This window comes from Polistes canadensis, unplaced genomic scaffold (genome assembly GCF_001313835.1).
Source record: "Polistes canadensis isolate GaletaPanama2010 unplaced genomic scaffold, ASM131383v1 scaffold_429, whole genome shotgun sequence".
Taxonomy (NCBI): domain Eukaryota; kingdom Metazoa; phylum Arthropoda; class Insecta; order Hymenoptera; family Vespidae; genus Polistes; species Polistes canadensis.
In genome coordinates this window covers 38175-58970 of record NW_014569976.1, presented here as the reverse complement: position 1 = coordinate 58970, position 20796 = coordinate 38175, and the positions used below count along the sequence as shown (strand labels likewise).

The 20796-nt window shown below is 30.3% G+C and overlaps 1 long non-coding RNA gene across 3 annotated transcripts; it reads right to left on the bottom strand.

Moving 5' to 3' along the window:
* Nucleotides 1–6: 6 nt before the first annotated feature.
* On the bottom strand, nt 7–3241 carry LOC106792434. Of its 3 annotated transcripts, none has more exons than XR_001382293.1 (8): nt 3113–3241; nt 2781–2979; nt 2360–2692; nt 2132–2265; nt 1809–1923; nt 1077–1371; nt 912–1000; nt 7–716 (listed from the first exon to the last, which is right to left on the bottom strand). It is a non-coding gene; the product is annotated as an uncharacterized LOC106792434 (long non-coding RNA). The 3 variants fall into 3 exon arrangements; XR_001382292.1 differs by having other exon boundaries at nt 2787–2979; XR_001382294.1 differs by having other exon boundaries at nt 2877–2979.
* Nucleotides 3242–20796: the final 17555 nt, after the last annotated feature.

Genomic DNA, 20796 nt, shown 5'->3' with positions numbered 1-20796 from the left:
TTATTGATCTCCCATTCCTCCCCTTTCTTAACCTTACCTCCGTTTCTGAAAATCATGATCTTTGTTTTCTTCTCGTTTACTCTCATCTTGTTTTCCTGTGCCCATTTTTCCAAATCCTTTAGTATACTTCTCAACCCTTCCGCAGTCTCCGCCAACGCCGCAACATCATCCGCATACTTTATCGCAAATATTTTTTGCCTCCCTATTACTGCTCCCCCTTCATTCTTCGCCATCCATCTTTCTTCCAGATCATCTATATACAAGTCGAACAAGACTGCGCTTAGCGCGCAACCTTGCCGCACTCCCTGTTCTGTTCTAAAGCTTTCCGTAATTTTCCCCTGAGTCTGTACTTCCGCTCTCGTTTCCCTATAAATCTCTTTTATTGTCTCCATCATTCTACCTTCTATCCCTTTATCCTTCAACTTCACTATCATCTTTTCCCTGTTTACCCTATCAAATGCTGCTTTGAAGTCAATGAAAGCCACATACAGCTTCCCACCTTTCACTTTCAATCTATTATTTATTATTGCGTTTAATGTAAAAATCTGATCCCTAGTACCTCTTCCCTTTCTGAATCCCGCCTGGCTTTCCTTCAGCTTTTTGTGTTTTTCTATCCAACCACTTAATCTTTCTGTCATCATCTTTGTTAATACCTTGTAACCCACATCCAATAACGATACTCCTCTATAATTTTCTGCCTTGTCCCTATCCCCATCCTTAAATTCAGATGCATTACTAATATTAGGACTTGTTTTTATGATACTAGTACTTTTATTTGAATAAAAATTAAATTAGATGGATTAATTTGTATGAAGTAAGAAATATAAATAAAAAGCAATTCAAACTTGTAATGTTACGAATAAAAAATATAAAAATAAATTATCAATTGCTAATAACAATGTACAACATACTTGCATTCCAAGAAGTACATTCATTTTTCCGTATACTTCGAGGTTTAAGAGTGCCTGCTAGTGAAGCATTTTTATACCATTAAGAGAGTCTGTATAAAATTTTATTTAAATTAATAATTATATTTACACGATTTCGACTTTTTAATCATTTATTCAATTACTTACCCAAAAAGATGGAGTATCAATTACTTTATTTCTCAAACATTTCAGGAAATTTGGAAAGTAGGTCACAAACCATCAGCAATTATTAGACTCAAAGGGATACTCATAACAAAATTTATAATCTTCTATTCCAAACAGTTTTCATGCTCTGTGGTTCCATTATATTATACAATCAACGTGAAATCCTGATTTTTCAAGTAGCAGTACGCATTCTATAAATAGCTTATGTAGAATAGTGAGTCACTGTAATTTTACTTAAGAAACTTCCAACAACTTGTACCCAGTCACCTTGGAAAGGCTGAAACATAAAAACTAAATCATGATCGGCTCTAGTGTTCATTAAATGTTTTGACGTGTGAGCTCCTTTTACCTCTTTACTTAAAGCTATTTTATCAATAAGAAGTATGCCTGATAAAAAATGTATTTTAAAATGTTTTAAATGAATTTTATTCAAACACTACTACAAAGTATTTAAAGAGTAATTATTTAAAAGTGATTGAAAAATTGATAAAAAGAAAGACACTCAAGCAAATCTAGAGATAAAGCTAAAAGCGGAAGAAAAAACAATTCAATAGTTACGTGAAAAATAATTTTTTACAGTTAATAATTAAGTATACTCATAAAATATATCAGTATTGTAAAAATTACTTTAAAATATTAAATTTTTTTTTAGAGTAAATTTGTAAATATACTCTAAAGCTTTTATTTCTAATTAGAAGACACTAATATACTTACTCTATATTGTATCTTCGCTCTCTTGAATTTTTAACTTTTTTGACATCGATACACACCTTTACACAGTTGAATCTTTTCATTTGGCAACATTATATTAGTATACGTTGTAGAACATCTGTTAAAAAAAATCTGATTTCAGACATTGAGAAGTTTAAAATGACATAGATAAAACAAAAATTGTTTTTTTATAAGATTGATTTTTAAATATATAACAGAGAGAGAAATTACAACATATAAATTAAAAATTTTAAATGATATATTAACATCATAGTTAAAATCAGAAAAATATAGTATTAAATACTATTTTTTTAAATAATTAATACCTATTAATATCAAATCCAGTTCCCACTACGAAAATGACTACTTTTCATCTCTTTTAATAAGTTCCAAAAATCACATCGATACTTGAAGGATTAAAAGTAAAATCTGTAGATATGTTGGTTTTCATATTTCTTATCTATATGTCAGAAAACATATATTTATATGTTACTCTTAATATTGAATGTTAGTTATAATAAAATAAATACATTTTCATTATATCAATAAAATACCTTGATTTTCAAAATTCCATGAATTTTTACGTGAAGTTTTAATGTTAAAGGTTTTAGATTTATAAAAAATAAAAAAATATTTTGAGAATTTATAACATCAAAGATCCAGCTCCTTTTTGGTGGTAACATCGTAGTGTTTAAAATTTGGAGTAAATTATCATTTGTGAATTTCACAAAATTGTTTTTCAAACTCGAATCTTCATTTTGCGTCACAATTTGGTAAACTTGCTTGACCGTTTTCAACAAAAATAATGGTTGAACATGAGTTTTGTTGTGTTTTTCCTGACATGTTTGTTGCTTAGGATTCAGAAACAATTCAGATGCAGGAACATTCTATAAGAAAAGTCAATTCGTTCAATTACAATTATTACTGATCATACTCACTTTGTAAACCACAAAAATTTTGGTAAATAATTACTACATTTACGTTTAAAAAAGAGACTTCGTCTTGCTTCAATGTATATTTCTTCCTTACTTGAAGTATGTATTATACAATTAGATAGTAATATATTATTACTTTTAAGTATATCCTTGTTGTGAAAATGCAATTCACAGACATATTTTTCGGGAGCTAAATCTTGACATAATCCTCAGCTCAATTGTTTTAACTTGTTAGGATCCTGAGTAAAAGAAAATAAATGTTTTATAACATGAAATTTAACATATCATGTAAAAGTAATAGCTGAATTTTTTAATATCTCCACAATAAACGAATATTATTAAAATAATAGTAAATAAAATTTATAAGCTTACCTTTGGAATTTTATGAAAAGAAGTTTGTCGGATGTTGAAATCGTTATTTTTTTTTCGTTCTGATTTACTATCACTCTTACAACTTATAAAAGAACAACACTTCGCCATATTTATTATTAAATAACTCAGTAAAAATTATTAAACCACTTAATATTATTTAAAAATTTGTATTATTTAATATTATTTAAAAATTATATTTTATAGAAAATATGTTATAAGTTTTATTATTTTATCATAACCTCAATTTATAAAAATTCATTTATAACATCTGAAAATTATCATGCGTAGTACAGAGCCAAAAGTTTGGAACACAACAGCCGCCTGGTGGACATAAATAAACTATGATTTGTATGCTTTTTTCAATATTTCAAACAGCAGAAAAACCTATCCCGATTGTTCTCCTTACATATAATCTTTATGAGCATGTGAATCGCATAGATGTAGTGCAAACTGTAATGAATTATGAGTAAGAAAATAGAAAAACGAAATAACGAGTGAATTTACAATTAAGTGAATAGACCAATGAGTGACTGTTAATGTGTCATGAGTAAATGAGCGTGGCGCTGCTGACGGTTGATACCATTGGTCGTAATTTAAACAACTAATTTATAATATGTTGGGTTGGCAACTAAGTGATTGCGGATTTTGTCGATAGATGGTTTTGATACTTTATATTGTGTCGTTAACGTGTTCAAAACCCCTAATCTATATTTTTTTATTTATTTTAAATTATATCAATTAATTCTTTAGTTTTGTGTTAATCTCAATTTAAAAATGGAAGAACTAGACTTGCACTTCAGACATATTTTATTGTATTATTTCCGAAAAGGTAAGAATGCATCGCAAGCACAAAAGAAATTATGTGCCGTATATGGCAATGAAGCCTTAAAAGAAAGGCAGTGTCAATATTGGTTTGCCAGATTTCGTTCTGGTGATTTTTCATTGAAAAATGCTCAACGATCTGGTCGTCCAGTTAAAGTCAATGAGGACTGTATCATGGCCATTATCGATTCAGATCGTCATAGCACAACACGTGATATTGCAGAAAAGCTCAATGTATCGCATACATGTATTGAAAAAAAATTAAAAAAGTTGGGCTATGTCAAGAAACTCGATTTATGGATCCCACACCAGCTTCAGAAAATTCATTTGATGCAACGCATTAGCATCTGCGATTCGCTTCTGAAACTCAACAAAATTGATCCATTTCTGAAAAGACTAATTATTGGCGACGAAAAATGGATAGTTTATAACAATGTTAATCGAAAGAGATCGTGGGAGATGCAAGATGAATCAGCCCAGATGACATCAAAAGTAGAGATTCATCAAAAAAAGATTATGCTGTCAGTCTGGTGGGATTATAAAGGAATTCTGTACTTTGAGCTTTTACCAAATAATCAAACGATCAATTCAAACGTATACATTCAACAACTCGCCAAACTGGCCGATGCAATTGAAGCAAAGCGGCCAGTATTGGCAAATTGTAAGGTTGTTGTTTTTCACTATGATAATGCAAAGTCTTACACATCTTTAGTCACTCGCGAAAAATTATTGGAACTGGGTTGGAATGTCTTGTCACATCCACCATATAGCCCTGACCTTGAGCCTTCAGATTACCATTTATTTCGTTCCTTACAAAACTCCTTAAATGGTAAAATTTTTAATAACGTTGATGATGTCAAATCGCATTTAATTCAGTTTTTTAATAGCAAAGATCAGACATTTTATGAACGCGGAATTATGACACTGCCTGAACGATGGCAAAAGGTCATCGATAAAAACGGACAGTACCTAATTGAATAGAATTATATTTTTTCAGTAAAAATTTGGAAATTTCCTTCTTATTTAAAATACGCACTCACTTAGTTGCCAATGTAGAAACTAATTTATAACTAATTATTACAAATGTTGTAAATAACTGTGTAAGTTGTGCAATAAAAACCCTAGTTATATACTAATTATTACAAATTTGCACAAACGACTTTACTTGTCGAATTACAGAGAATGAAATAAACATATTTATCAAACAAAAAGATAGTCAAGCTGCTTATACACTTTTAGTCCGTAAAATTATTATGATAGAGTCGATTAAATTGTTTAATTTGAAAAAGTATGTTTTTATTTTAATTTCTTTTTGTCATACATTACAAAAGTAAAAAATATCTTATAAACAACTTAAAGTGATAAAATATAGTTTATGATTTGTTACAAAAATATAAATCTAATAATAATATTTATCTATCGATATATATATCTAGTTATTGGTTATTATATATAAAGGAGTTTGATGCCACTTCGGCATTTTAATATATTTTCTTAACATCAATGGAGATAAAAATACAAAAACCACTATAAAGTCGATTAAACTAGACACTCAGACGGTCTAATTATAATGAGATTTACACATTTCAAGAAGATAGGAAAAACTATGTTTTTTATTTTAAATAATTAAAACTAATCGACATACGCGCGTCATGCAATTCGTCTAATTTATTTTGTTTATATAACAATTATCTATTAGCACAATACATAGTCAAATAGAAGAAAAAGAGAATAAACAAGTTATCTTTTAGAAGAAACTACATAATATATTATATTAATTTCTTTTTTTTATTTAGACAGGAACTTTATTTTTTTGAAGATTTCAAAGAATTTTTCCCTTCAACTGGCGGAGCCTGGGTCAAGTGGCTGCCAGGACTCTGAGTTTAGACGATAATAAAATTTACTTTTAAGCATATTAGCTTATTATTTAAAATAATAGTCTATAAGGAAGAATTAGAAAATCAACGCAGTGATCAAGGATTAAATCAACAGAAAGAAGAAACAAAGTAGGAAGATAAGAAAACAAATTTAGAAATAGACACAGACAAAATGGCCAACAATGACGACGTCGAAATTCAACTATTTGATGGTAAAAATTATAGTATTTGGAAGAAAAGAATATTATTGTTTTTAAAATAGAAAAAATGCGATGAGCCTACAACAAGAGAAAACAGAGAAAACGAACAACAAGCAGACCGGGATGAACAAGATCTGAAAGCAATGAACTATATTTATTGTAGTATTTCAAATGAACAATTAGAATTTGTGAGTGAAAAAAATACGGCTTTGGAAATTATGAAAAAATTGGACGATCTATACTTAAAAGAATTATCGGTTCTACAAAATATGTGTAAGAAATAAACTATCATAGAGAGAATCGAGTTGAAAGATTTTGAGGACTCCAGTTCATTTATCGCAGAGTTCGAAAAAACGATTAATGAATTAAAAAATGCAGATGGAATAAAGTTGATGAACGAGAAAAATTAAACTATATGTTGAGAACATTACCAGACTCGCTAAGTTATATCGTTGATCTGGTAGATGCATTACGAGAAAATGACAGGAATTGTGAATTTAATTTTTTGATATAATCATCGAAACACTCATACCAAGCTCTCGGACTTTCTCTGAAACCATATACAATGCTTTTTCTAATTTATATACTTTATCTGTTCCATTATCATACATATACTTCTAATTTTACATAACCGTTTAAAAAAGCTGTTTCTACATTCATTTGCATGATCATTAATATAAAATTTATTTAATTTGATATTCTTTTGGATGGAAATTTTAGTACCCGAAGTCATCACTGCACAGTGACGTTAAAACAAATGTACATTAGTTTAAACAATTACATAAAAATGTAAAAATGCTAAAACCAAAACGTTATAATCTTAATTTCTCTTTATTACAAATAAAATTCTCGTTACACACATGCACAATGTTCGGAAGGGCACATAAACAATATTCGACAAAAAAACTTTTTTATATGACAACGTGTCAGTCTAAGAGGAGATGTCGAGCCATCAAATGGTAAATCAATATTTTTAGATTACAATATATATTTCAATCGATTAATTAACAATTATTTTAATAGTCTAATTCACTCTCTTTATATTTCATATTGTTTAAACATATATGTACTGGTTTAAGTAATCTTTTGTGTATTTTATCTACTGGTAAATATATATATCTTCCAATACTTAACTTTGTTGAAAACCTTTCTTTCGATTATCAGATTTATTGCTGTATACTCATTTTTAATTAAATATTTTTTTATTTTTAGGCCTTTCAACTAATTTTCACGTTTAATTTTTTTAATGAAACAATTTATTTCTCTATTCATAGCCTCTTCTTATAAATGATTCTCATTACAGTTTATCGCTTCTTCATAAGTTAAAGGGTTACTTGCGCTTACGGCATTAACATAAATATAATTTGAATTTGCAACGTTTGCATTATACCTATCAGGGTTCTTTCTTTCTTACTTGGATCTTCTTGGAATTTTGTTCACATCACCATTAGATTTTTCATTTGATTCTATTGTTTCATCACTTTCGTTCGATAAAGAATTTTTCTTTTCATCATAGGAATTTTTATCATTTTCAAAATTGTCATCATTATCATCATCGCTATTTTCATCTTCTTGGAAACCAATTAAATTTTTATCATTTTCAATTATGTCAACATGTCTACTTCTGACTATTTTATTATTTATTAAAATTCTGTATTCAACATGATCATATATTAATAAAATTCCTACGTCAGAGAGCTTTTCTATCCCATTTCGTATTTATTTTTATTTCTAGTACTCTTACAAAGACTTTACTACCCTATAATCGCGCGCGCCCACAAATTACTAATATTAAGTTTCATATTAAAAGAAAAGATGTTTTATTTTTAATAGTATTTGCGATTGTTCTATTTTTCAAATAGGTTGCTATTTTAACTACCTCCGGCCAATATTAACGATTTAAATTAGCTTTATAGAATAAACATCTGGCTGAATTGTATTTATCATTTATGTATGGAGAGCAAGATTCTAACAAATTTTTTTTATCTCTTATAACATTATAAACGTCTTTAATTAAATATTCTTTTCCGTTATCGCATCTCAATCTTTTTATCTTTTTCTCCCGGTAATATTTTCAACTTTATTAATATAATCGATAAAACATTCACAAACTTCTGACTTTAATTTTATTGTATAAATTAACGCGCATTTAATATAGTCATCAATAAATGTAAAAAAATATTGTGAGTCATCAAAACTTGTATTTTTATGTGGCCCATTCAGGTTTGTATGCATTCATTCTAAAATATCGGTAGCTCTAGTTCTTTTATTTTCAAAAGGTAGATTATTCATTTTATTTTGGATACATGTATTGCATTTCAAAAATACTGACTCCAACTTTTCCGGCATACCTTCAACTAACTTATTTTTGCACACATATTTTCTAAATATTTAAAATTAATATGACGCATCTAACATTCTATGATATCTTTCTTTCTGTGTTTCATTTACTTTATTTCTCACTGTAATATAACATTCTTTTCTATCAATAAAACTATTTATTTTATATAATCCATGCTCTTTTTAATTTATTACAATTACATTGTTTTGTTTATTATATATTTTCGATGTATCTTCAACAGAAATAATTTAATTTTCATTAGTTATTGTTGCAAAAGTACACAGATTTTTATCCATTTTCTTAACGTACAATACATTAGATATTGTTATTCTATTTATCATTCAATTCACGTTACAATAAGTTAAAATTGTCCCAACCTTTGTACCATTCAAGATTCTACCGTCACCGATTTTAACATTTATTGATTTCTTTAAAATGTTAGATTTGCAAAAATAGGATTAATCATTTGTTATGTGGTTTGAGCAGTCACTGTCTAATAATCAATCTATCCCGTTCGTATCGCAGAAACAAAATTTTTGCATTGCTTTCCTCGTCTTGCTTTACCTTTATTGAAAACGAATTTGTTGTTACTTGATCGCTGAAGTTTTTGCTATACCTGACACCGTGTTGTTTTACTACGTTGATGTGTTGTTGACCTCCTCTCTGTGTCTGTTTTAGTAGCCTCGTCTTCCACTTCTGCCTTCGCAGTCTCGGAATTGTTGTATCTGCTGTTGATGTTACGGATTTCGCGCACCTCCTTGCCAACGCATTCCACCTCACTTGCCTCCTCTTCTGGTCCAGGAGTTTCAGCAATCTTTATTAAGGGGCACACCTAGTGTGAAATTTTGAAAAAATTGATTTTTTTTCATAATTTGATAGTCTATATCTTTAAATATAACATACTGAAATTTCAAATAAATATTTTAAATAGTTTTAGAGTTACAGCCTTCTAAAGAGTAGCCGCTCAGGGATTAGAAAGCAATCATTTTATCTTTGAACGCGTTTTCTGCAAAACTACATTTTTTAAATTGGCTGCAGTTGTAACTCGAAGAAGAATCATCCGATCGTTTTGATTTTTTTTTCTGCTTATTTCGTATATGTTTCTCTGTAAAATGAACTAAAAGTTTTTCAATTGTATAAAAAATGTAATTTTGGCGGGCCAAAAATCATCAAAATTTTGAGCAAAATTCGATTTTTTTTTTTAAAGTTTGCCATTTTGTTAAATTTTAATTTTTTCACAATTTTAGGTCATTGTATAGGCAATACCTTCTAGATTAACAGTATTTTTTTTTTTTATTTCATCCACGGTGAAGGCCGAAATTACTGCAGCTGTTTAGGCCCTTTTTTTATAGTGACTTGGGAGATAGCGAATAACTCGTAGAAAATTACCTTTTTTCATTTGAAAATTTTAGTGAATATTCGTTAATTGTGTATAAATATATTCTCTAAATTTTAAAATATTTTATGCAGTAGTTTTCTTTAAAAAAATTCTTAAAAATCACCTTTTTTTTAGGCGGTCACACTAGGTGTGCTCCTTAAGGGGGAAGATGCAGTCAAAGAAGAGAATTTTTTATAATTTTTTTTTATAATAATTTAGTTTGTTTTAGAAAACTGATTGTACAGAGTTTTTATATCATGTTTCAACTTGACTTCTACACAATATATTTCAACAAAAAATATTAATTATTTATGAAAATATCGCCATCTTTTTTTTTTGGACCCCGTTTCGCATGTAGTGCTACGCGGTGACCATCAGAACATCTTACTGGGTGATCCAAAAAAATAAATATAAATCATTAGTTTAATAATAAATCTTGTCCTTTATCGAAGCTTTTTTATTTTTTTGGAAAATGAACAAAATGGCGATTATATTTTTTCGATTTTCGACAAAAATATATTGAGTTTTTTGTTAAAAAAAAATAAAAATTTTCCACATAAACAAAAATTCTTCGATGAAAAACTAGTAAGTTTTTCATGCTATTAATAAGTAGTACAAATTTCATCAAAATCTATCGAGTGGTTATTGAATTATAGTGGTCACCGACTCGAACAACATAGTTTCGAGAAAAACGCATTTAAAGTTTTTTGATTTGGATACGATATTATATTTTTGTTAAATTTCGAACTCGATGGATGAAGCTAAAATTTTTTTATGTATTTCGATCCGCTGAATCCAAATATCACAATTTTTTTGCCGAGAAGTCGAGCATTCAACAAATTTTTTATAAAATTAATTTTTTTTTTATATTTTGGGCAATTTCAAAACGAAAGTATTCTATACAAAATCTTGCTAAAGCTCATAATTTTTGAGTTATAAACTTTTGAAAATTTCTGAAAGAATTTTCCAATTTTATACTTAATTTATGTACTTATAGAAATACTAATTAAATAATTACTTAAATTATTGCAAGGAATGTTAGTGTTAACACAATGATCACATAATACTACAATTTTAAATCCCAAACCACGTGTGCTGGCTGTCTGAAATTTCACATCCCCATTACTCTTTTTGCATTTTACAAGATTCGAAATGACCGTAATACAGAAATAAAGTTTGTTATTCTATATTTAACACGACTATCTTCAGGTACATTATATATGTCACATTTTAATTTTTTAACTGATGAACTTGTAACACTTTCATCACGTTCCGCTGTTTTCGGATTGAAAACATTTTGTCTTTTAACAGTACGTGATTTACGAAGATTGCCAGATCTCCGAAGTTCTTAGAACTTTTACTACGATTCATAATAAAATAATCAAATAAGTTTTTTTGATCACAAGTATGCTGATACATAACAAGACTATACAGTCAATTAATTTGTTTCTTTATATTCAGCTTTCAATGATTCTTCTTTTTTTGTTGTTTCCATAAGACTATTCATAAAATATAATAGGCGGGTCAAAAACGGTTGCTTACTGCTTTCGCTCGCTACCTATCAATTGCAGGATATCTCGGAAACTATTCGTCGGATTAACTTGATATTTTCAGAGAATATTTTTCCGAAACATCATACTTCAAGAAAATGCAAGAAAAAACAAATCCATTTTTTGAAAATATTTACTGCATCTCTCCCATTAAAGTGTCCGAATTGTCCACATCCAAAACAATCTTTATCTTTCTTCTGTTCAGCTTGAAAAACATTAGTTTTTATTCTTTCCGTTTTCATTATTTGTATTTCGACTTTCCCCACATGCTTATTTTATTTTTTACAAGTTCACAATTCTTGTCATTTTCTCGTAATGCATCCACCAGATCTCCGATATAACTTAGCGAGTCCGATAATGTTCTCAACACATAGTTTAATTTTTCTCGTTCATCAACTTTATTCCATCTGCATTTTTTAATTCATTAATCGTTTTTTCGAACTCTGCGATAAATGAACTGGAGTCCTCAAAATCTTTCAACTCGATTCTCTCTATGATAGTTTATTTCTTACACATATTTTGTAGAACCGATAATTCTTTTAAGTATAGATCGTCCAATTTTTTCATAATTTCCAAAGCCGTATTTTTTTCACTCACAAATTCTAATTGTTCATTTGAAATACTACAATAAATATAGTTCATTGCTTTCAGATCTTGTTCATCCCGGTCTGCTTGTTGTTCGTTTTCTCTGTTTTCTCTTGTTGTAGGCTCATCGCATTTTTTCTATTTTAAAAACAATAATATTCTTTTCTTCCAAATACTATAATTTTTACCATCAAATAGTTGAATTTCGACGTCGTCATTGTTGGCCATTTTGTCTGTGTCTATTTCTAAATTTGTTTTTTCATCTGCCAACTTTGTTTCTTCTTTCTGTTGCTTAATTCGTCAGTATGTAGTTCTTTAACACCGAATACACTCGAAAGCTGGATAAATATTCAATTAATTCTTTTTTTGGAACTGTGTACGCCCAACCTGGACTTTTTTCTTTTAAATACCGATATTTGTTTACAAAACCCATTGATAGGCTTCCCTAGATGCTTACTTGAGTTTCTTTTCAACCATAGATTTCTTTTTTGTAACCACGGATCTCTTCTTTTTCAACCACGCTCTGCTACCATGTTAACAAAGATATCGTCGTTTTTAAATTCTCATTGACGTCACAAACACTCGTTGTAAGAATAATACAAAATCAAAACGCCCCCGATGTTATTTTTAAGTGCAAGGAAAAAACATTACAAGAGCGAAAAATTATTATAAATTTATTCAAGAAAAATAAATTTTATGCAAAAATAGTTAAAATAAAATAAAAATAGTTAAAATTTTTAAAATAACGTATATTATGTATTTCAAAAAGAAGTGGTAGGTCTCGAAAATATAATTTAATAGAGGAGCAACAAATTGTAAAGATTATTAAAAAAAAAATCAGTGACCAGTGCATTTGAAATTACATTATAGGTTCGGGAGCATATGCACAATGAAGTACATCCGAAAACAATTCGAAGAATATTGCATAAAGCAGAATATAAAAATAAAGCCGCGAAACGAAAGTCATTCATCAAAAAAGATAATAAAAAAAAGACTGGAATTTGCAGAAGAACAAATAAGTGTAAAAAATGACTTTTGGTACAACGCTATATTCTCAGACGAATCTAAATTTAATATTTTTCAGTCAGATGGTAGCGAAAAGATATGATTAAAAGCAAATATTGAACTGATCCCAAAAAGCATTCGACCGACTGTGAAACATGGGAGTGAAGGTATTATAATGTCGGGGTGCATTGCTGCAACTGGGGTTTGAGAATTAGTTATAATAGAAACAATAATAAACATATAATATGATAACATATATAATAGCTTAAAAAAAAAAACATCTATATCTTAATATTGTAATGGAAAATTTACAAAAAAGTACAGACTAACTAGATTTTGGAAGTACATTTTATTTCCTAAAAGACTGCGAATCAAAACATATAAAATTTATAAATTTTTATTGTTTACATGATATCACAATGGTCCTAGACATAGACATTAATCGTCGTGCTACTATTTTACCATGATGTCTATGTTCCAAATAAATAATTATTCCTCGAATGGAAGATACTCGATAACTTTTAGATAAGAACGTAACGTGATTTGCTTCTATCGTTAAGCAAAAATACTTTGCAAAGTTACATACGTTAGCTAAACAAATTTCAAAGCAGCAAAAGACGAAGAAAGGTTTGATGGGATATGGCGGGAATGGTGGTTAGAGAGTGAAAAAGTAGAGTACAGTTTTCTGGTAGCAACACCAAAGCAAGCGGCAAAGAGCTAGCCCGTGTATCGTGTGTACGTATCTGGAAAAATAAGTAAAATGGAATTAAAAATGAAATTAAAAATAAGTGAATGAGAATTAGAATTTAGAAGAATTTAGTCCTTTGCCGGTAACATATATATATATATATTGATTTAAATGATTAAATTACATATCCTTCGAAAACTATGAAGACGAAAATAAAATAATCACAAATAATGAATGCTCATTTTTATCTTTTTCTGTTGTTGAAAAATAGATTTGATGTTATGATCTGGATCGGAAAGTGGGAAATTTCTTAACTAATAAAAGAATTAAGAAAAACATTTTGTGAGAAATTGTCAAATGTGCCGATAGATGTCTTATTAATTTCGCGAGTGTTTTGTACTTCGATAGGTATAAAGTTAGAAATTTTGTTTGATGATATTCGATAGACTACTCGGTTCTCACCGCGCAGTAAGTCCGCAACCCTTAGTTAGAATTTGGTGAAAATGGTGATAAGTAAGCCGTTTCTTTGACCTCTACGAAGCTGTTGGGTTTAATTGTTTTCGTACAGTTTAAAAAACGAAACAATGTATGCTGTGGGAGGAGGGGCCTACCACAATTTTTTATATCCCATCTAAAAACAAAAGTATCTCTTTACAGGAAATTTTCTGTTATTTAGTAGCTGCAAGGTTTACTTAACGTCGGGGTGTTAATGTTTTCTCTTCGTTAAGGAATGCAAAGCAAAGCACTTGTTATCCCTTTTTTTTATCGCTTTCGCTGCGAGCCGTGGTGTTTCGTGAACAGTTTACACTGATCGTCGTCATTGTTACCCATTGCTATTGTTTTATGCACTTTGTAAATAATTTTGAAATTTTTTCTATACGAAATTACATTTTATAAAGTTATATTTTGTAATTGCATCATGTGATAATTTTTAATCTTTTCTTTTCTACGGACTATCATGGATGTTTCTTCTTTAACAATAAGTGCCACACTTTCGGCGCGTCGGGATCGTTCAGCGGGAGAAGCGTGCTGTAGAATCTGTCCGTAGAGAAAGGGTTAAGATAGTAAGTAGTAATGTTGTTGCCGACTCCCCAAAACAAAACTAGAAATTCCTGACCGATAAATGCATAAGAAAATGTGCTTGTAGATTCAATCAGGACAGTAATTCYTGGGATTTTTTTTTAATTCCTACCGTGTTATACGAAAATCGCGTTATAAGAAACTCAGTGTTAACTTACWGTTTTCGATCGTGTTACCTAAAGCCTAAATGTAATGGATTTGATTTTAAGAAAAATAAGAAGAAAAAGAAGAGTAGGAAAAAGAAAGGAGAAGAAGAAAACGGTTTACGTGCAAGAAAAATAGAAGAGAGTGGGTTTCTAAAAAAAGTCGGGTTATGCTCTCCTCATATTGGTCTCGTTTTGCAGCCGTACCACCGATTAACTGCCCTTAAAACCACTACGTAGGATTTAGAGACTCATTCATTGAATTATCCTCTCCACTTTGTCCTTCTAATACTCTCCATCATTCTCTTTTTCTTTTCCTTCTTTTTCTTTTTTCTTCTTATTACCGAATATTATAGTGATCACTTCGATTTCTTCCCGTTGAATTTATTTGCAATTTTATTCAATTACCATGTTTACAGCTGCTTTTTTTTAGTAATTAAGATTTTTTTGACCTTAATTTTTTGATTAAAAATAAATTCACATGCAAATGTTTTCTCAAGTTCTTTATTTTCTAGCGAACGTATGCTCTTTCTCATTTTTTTTCGTTGCTCGATGAATACGAAAAATGATTTTAAAAAACGTACTCACGCGTCACTGTTTCTCAATTTCTGCCTCTTTTWTCTTTTGACCGTTGAACGGAAAATCTGCCACAATCAGGATAGTATTTCCTGGAGATTTGTTTATTTATCAGTTCATTTTGAATATTTTCTATTTTTGCACGATCCATTTGCCAATTTTTATTTATTAAGGAAAAAGGCATATATAAAATTGATTTCTTCATTTGTACCACTGGTGGTATATGCCTCCCGATGGAACAATTGTGTACGTACCACCATTGGTACAAGCTTTCCCATGGGACAGCCCTCTGTGTAGCACTGGTTGTACTTGCCGGCGGGAACGTGTTAAATCACAGTCATCGTAGAGGCGTTGATGAAGGTTGTACTCATGTCCRACGTAGTATCGATAAGAATATCGACAAGAAAGATTACATTACATTYCGGTACAGTCTGCCAAATGAGTAATGGCCAGTGCTTGGACATAGAACATGGATAATATGCATTCTGAGACATTATACTTACTGCTAAGGGCTATGACTTCTCCGCATATGACGTACTTTATGAAGGATGGGCAGATGAAGTAAAAGACYTGGACGATATAGCCGTGCTCTGGATCTTTACTCTCATATTACTAACGATAATATTCTACAACGATTTCACTCTTGCGCTCACCACTGAAATGCGTCTATGTGGATACATCATTTTTAGAATCGAGCATCCAATGTTATTCAGCATGGAAATTCAACTCGGTGTCGACAAAGAGCCCTGGAAGAGATTGCAAAAAGTACAACCGAAAAGATCTGGGAAAATTTCGTCAATTTCAGRTTCGTATTCGGCGGATTTTCGGAATTTTCCTGTTACTTCAATTTATGAAAATAATAATTGACATGATAATTCGAGSTTACACCTTGCATTCCATTTACGGTTGCGGCATATACTTATTTTGGTCAATATAAAGCTCAAAATAAGTCAATATAAAGTCAAAATAAATCCGGCATGGAATTTTGTGGACGCCCGGTATGGCAAAATCGTGGCAGGATGTYACAAATATATAAATAAAAACAACATACAAAATTTAAATAAGAAATATTTTTKTATTTAAAGCAATAAAATGGTAAATACATTGAAAAATCTTAAATCCATGATTCAAAGAACAAATTCTCTAATCCCATATTTTATTATAGCTTATCCTATAATCGGAAATTTAAATTAATTAATTGGTGATATTGAAGGTACATTTGTATTTTACATTTATAATATGTACATTTTTGCACACGGTTTTAATTAAATTTTATTTTAGATATTAGTAATAACTTGATAAAACTAACTACTAACTATCCATCACCGCAGCGACTTTGAGTAGGTCCAAAACTAATGATAGCACTTGATGATCCTGAACATATGAAAGTAAGATTCATCAAAATTAGTGATACTTCTTACAATAGGTTTTTACAAATTCACATTTCTTTTCTCGTTTGCTTTCAAGTTCAGGTTAATCTTTTGTTATCTGTTTAGATTCTATTTRAAAGTTCTTACAGTTATGAGAAAAATAAGATCTATTACTTCATTAAATCTGAGTTGGGTGATGGATTAATAACTGCACCAGGTAAGTTATCACAGTTTCTATGTTACTTACATAATTAAAATAAATACGTAATATTTAAGTTATAACGGAATGCTGTAGAAGGTATTATTTTCTTTTTTTATCCGAGCATTTAATGTTTACACAATCACAAATATGTATGCGTATAAAAAGGGATATCTATTTTTATATTTTTTAATTAATAAATACATGGATCGTTTATTTTGGAAGTAGTAAAAGTCTATTTAAAAAAAAAAGAAAAATCACATTATTTATGCTTAAATTATTGCAAACCTTTTATTTTTAATATTTGCTTTGTTCGAAAATGCCAATATCTTATTCAATATAAAATTAAGCGGTAAAAGAAATTCTGTAGCCATTGATTATGAATGTGGTATAGTTCCAATTTGCATAGAAAGAAAAGAAAAAATATCTAAAAATTTAGATATTTTATATAAAAAATCGATCTGCGAACATTCGCTTTTCTTTCTTCCAGAATAACGAATCGAATATTTTAGTAAAGATTCGTTCTCGAATTCGAATCCGAATAATTCAATTCAGAAATCACAGTCAAAGAGTGCCATCTTCGGCTGAGCGCTGGTCATCGAAGGAAAATTTTTGATGGACGTCAATAGGAGGGAGTTCATGTGTTCATATTAATGGCGTCAAAGGGACGTGAAGGCCAAAGCCGTACAGCTAATTGGTTCAGCCCACATACGTTGACTGCCGACACCTCGCGGATGAAAAACATGCGTGAAGTATTACAGTAAAGGGATCTACTTTACTAACTGCGGTACGAGGTTATGTCCGTTTCTTTTAAATTTCTGTTCTCTATTTTTTTCTGCTACAATTTCTATTGGTCTTTTTTACAGAGCAAGGACAGCAAACGGCGAGGAAAACTAATTATTCTTCGAAAGGGTATTTCCTCTATTTTCTATTCTTCTTCTTCTTCTTTTTGTTGTTGTTTACGTTGGTACTGTTACTGCACACAATTGTTATGTCCCAACCCAATGCACTTTTAACGTAACCAACAACGACGAACTTTCAATCCTAGTTTCGAAAAACGTGTTAAAAATAGGTCGTCCTGCCTTTTCTAAAATTTTTATACGATATATCTATGTGCATATATATTTACGCAAAGCCGCCAATGCAAATGCCTATTTACCTCTGTGTCTTTTAAATAGAAGTCCGAGAAAAAAATGAATTGCTCGCGTCGATTGCAAGAACAAATATTCTACCGAGAAAATGAATCAAAAATTTATAATTTAAATACTTTATCGTTGCTCTCATGCAAAAATAGAAAATATTACAAAATGAACTGATAAATAAAAAAATTTCAGGAAATACTGTCCTCATTGAATCTACAAGCACATTTTCTCTTATGCAGTAATAGGTCAGGAATTTCTAGTTTTGTTTTGGGGAGTCGGCAACAACATTACTACTTACTATCTTAACCYTTTCTCTACGGACGGATCCTACAGCACGCTTCTCCCGCTGAACGATCCGACGCGCCGAAAGTGTGGCACTTATTGTTAAAGAAGGAACATCCGTGATAGTCCGTAGAAAAGAAAAGATTAAAAATTATCACATGATGCAATTAGAAAATATAACTTTATAAAATGTAATTTCGTATAGAAAAAGTTTCAAAATTATGTACAAAGTGCATAAAACAATAGCAATGGGTAACCATGACGACGATCAGTGTAAACTGTTCACGAAACACCACGGCTCGCAGCGAAAGCGATAAAAAAAAGGGATAATAAGTGCTTTGCTTTGCCTTCCTTAACGAAGAGCAAACATTACACCCCGACGTTAAATAAACCACGCAGCTACTTAACCCTTTCGCTACAGTGGGCCTCACCGCGGAGTACCTCGTCTAGAACGGAGCGCCGTGCCGAATGTGGGAACATTAAGCGCGCGCAGTCTTTAGCATTCGGGGCCAAGACTTTTGTCACAAAAACGACTTTGTGACATTACTTTTAGAAACAAAATGATTTGTGTTCATAATTTCTCCATGGAAGTATTTTTAATTTAACAATACAATTAATATTTTTATATTAAACAATATTATAGGAACTATAATGATAACATAATATTGAACAGTAATTTTTTAATAATAATATTCTGTATGAAATTTTTCAAAGCACGGATATACACATAACCAACATCACACTTCTCACATTGATATATCGTGTTTGACGGCTTTTATCATTCTTTTTGCATACCACACATTTTCTTAGTGGACTTTTTTTTCTTTTTTTTTTTTTTTGTAGTGGACAATGTCGAAAAACATCGAACGTTGCGCAATAGCGCTGCAACTGTCTGTAAACAGAAGTGTACGCGAAACGATACCATTTACCTTAACATTAAGGTTCCATTTTTGGAGCGGGTGAAGATTATATATTCACCCATCTCGTGTGCAGGTGTCACTTGAAGGCGGGTTGAGTGACTATAGTCACCAGTAATAGTTAAAAGGTTTAATAACAGAAAATTTCCCGTAAAGGGAGATTTATGTTTTGTTAATTGGATACAAAAAACAGGGGTATGCTCACCTCGACATACAACATTGCTTCGTTTTTTAAACTGTACGAAAACAATAAAACCCAACAGCTTCGTAGAGGTCAGAGAAATGGCTTTATACAATGTCACCATTTTTTCACCAGCTTCTAACTAAGGGTTGCGTCTTACCGTGCAGTGAGAACCCAGCCGACCACCCAACATCGTTAAACAAAATTTCTGACTTTATACGTATCGAAGTACAAAACACTCGCAAAATTATGAGACATCTATCGGCACATTTGACAATTTCTCACAAAATGTTTTTCATAATTCTTTTATTATTAGGGAAATTTCCCACTCTCCGATCCAGACCATAACAGAAAATCTATTTTTCAAGGACAGAAAAAGATAAGAACGAGCATTCATTATTTGTGATTATTTTATTTTCGTTTTCATAGTTTTCGAAGGATATGTAATTTAATCATTTAAGTCAATATATCTATGTTACCGTCAAAGTCGAAAATCAGTAATTGCTAGTAATTCCTCGGCATTCTTATCAGTGAAAAGCGCCTTCCGACGAAGTCGGAAAGTGAAAAATTCTTGCAGTCGCCAGAAACTCTGGGAGCTTGGTTGAAAAGTTTTGATGCATCCACCATATAGTTCAGACCTGGCAACAAGCGATTACCATGTTTTTCTTGCAWTGCAAAACTTCCGTAGTGATAAGAAATTGATAACAAGAGAAGATTGCAAAAATCTATTTCTAGAGTTATTCGAAAATAGGGACCAAGACTTTTATGAGAGGGGCATTGTGAAGCTATYTTTATAATGGCAACAAATTAGAGAACAAAACGGTCCATATTTGAGCCAAGTCGGACAATCCAAAATAAGAAGAGGTTGTTGGGAATCACCGTAAAATAGTTTTTAAGGAATAGTAAATCTAAGTAAAATCTCGTAAAAGTAATATCCTACAATTTTAAATGAAAGAAATAAAATGTACATAAAATAATACATACTTCAGTTAACCTCAAAAAACTAATAAATAATAATACATGCCTCAATCAACCTCAAAAAAGACTTTTATTACTAATATTCACGAATAATCAATGTTTTTGAAGATATTTCGAAAAATATCCACAGTTTTTTAATATCAATCACCACCCTATGTAATAGTTAAATAACTCTMTTCAAAACATAAATAATTTTTATTAATATAACATTTTACTGTAAATCATTACAGTGACTTGTTATAAATAAATTGTATAACGTGTTTTGTTTTGCAATCCTGGTAGTAAATTCAATACTCTTGGATTTTGTTTGCATACGTGAAAAATTTGAAAAACACATTGTTGAAATTAGCATTGCAGCTAAGTAAGCAGT